Below are 1,407 nucleotides of genomic sequence, written 5' to 3'. Positions count from 1 at the left end.
AGGCGGTCGAGGCGGCTCCAGACCTCCCCGAAGGCGGCGGGCGTGCGGCGGCCGCAGGCGACGACGAGGAGGATCCGCTGCAGCTCCCGGAGGAGGTGCACGAGCCGCCGCGCCGGCGCCAGCAGCAGCGTGAAGGGCAGCAGCCAGATGCCCAGCTCCAATATGAACATCGTCGATCTCCTCCTCCTCCTCCTCCTCCTCCCACTTCTCCTCTGCTTCTTCTTGGCACGATCAACGGGAGCAGCTAGCTGCTAACTAATCCTCCGGTGGTTCCCAACTAACAGCCAATAATTCGCTTTGATTCGCCGCGATGATGGACGGATGGTTGATGGCTCATCGCGCCGGAGCGGTAGTAGCTTATAAGATACTACTAGTAGTGTTAACCAACTCCGTAGCCTGGCTAATGCGCCGATGGACTGATTGGCATGCTGCTGGCCATGGCTGCTAGTTGGCCACACGGCAGGTCTCCACGTCCCACGCAGCACGCATCGTTGAACGGATTTGTATATGCAACCACCGCTCTCCGTCGATCGGCCCGGTAGCAGGCCAGCAGCTGTGATGCGACGTGGTACCGTGGAATTAATCTCTCAAATCTGGAGGGTACGTACACATGGCCGACCGACCTGGAAGCGTGGCGTGGTTCGCGTGGGCGTACGAGCGGAGTGGCCCGGACGTAGCTGCAGTACAGGATATACTTCATGATGTAACATGTTCTGGGTCTCCGATTTATGTCCCGCCGACGTTTCCTGTGGTCCCGTAGGCTCCACCCGGGTCGACCCGGAGGCCCGGTTGGGTCGCCCCTCGCCCGCCACCTAGCTTGGATGTGACCCACTGGCTGCCGACCACTCAACTGAACTGACAGGTTCGCATGAACAAGGATATGGACAGGCTGTCAAAACAATTTTGCACCAAAGTCGTTGTAGTATAGTGGTAAGTATTCCCGCCTGTCACGCGGGTGACCCGGGTTCGATCCCCGGCAACGGCGACTATTTTTTGTTTTTCATTTTCGCCTCGGTCAAAAATATCTAAAATCTACGTATACGTATCTAATGTATTTTTTTCGCATGGTACGTATCTAATGTATCACGGGCAACGCCGGCAGGTGAACGTCTGGACGAGTATCCCGTCTTGTGTACATGTCACTGTCACGTACTAGTAGTACATAGCAGCCACGCAATAATACAGGCGGCTCGCATGTCGGCACCTACTGCGTAGCGACGCCCGTCGATAGAGGTCCTCCCACACATGGCACATCATTGGCCATGCCCATGTTGTGGTCGTGACGGACCCGGCCACGGCGAACTGACCAAGCACCTTCGTTCTCGGCCTGTTCCGCGCGTCGGATAATCAGTCGGCCTGCGAAAGAACAGCCCACCCGAGATGCTTCAGCGTCAGATAGGGCCCGAT

General features: G+C 57.4%; 1 non-coding gene across 1 annotated transcript; it reads left to right on the top strand.

Moving 5' to 3' along the window:
- Positions 1 to 913: 913 nt before the first annotated feature.
- On the top strand, positions 914 to 985 carry TRNAD-GUC. The gene has a single exon. It is a non-coding gene; the product is annotated as a tRNA-Asp (tRNA).
- Positions 986 to 1,407: the final 422 nt, after the last annotated feature.

The sequence above is a fragment of the Triticum dicoccoides genome, chromosome 4A (assembly GCF_002162155.2).
Source record: "Triticum dicoccoides isolate Atlit2015 ecotype Zavitan chromosome 4A, WEW_v2.0, whole genome shotgun sequence".
NCBI classification, from domain to species: domain Eukaryota; kingdom Viridiplantae; phylum Streptophyta; class Magnoliopsida; order Poales; family Poaceae; genus Triticum; species Triticum dicoccoides.
This window is presented reverse-complemented; position numbering and strand designations above follow the sequence as displayed.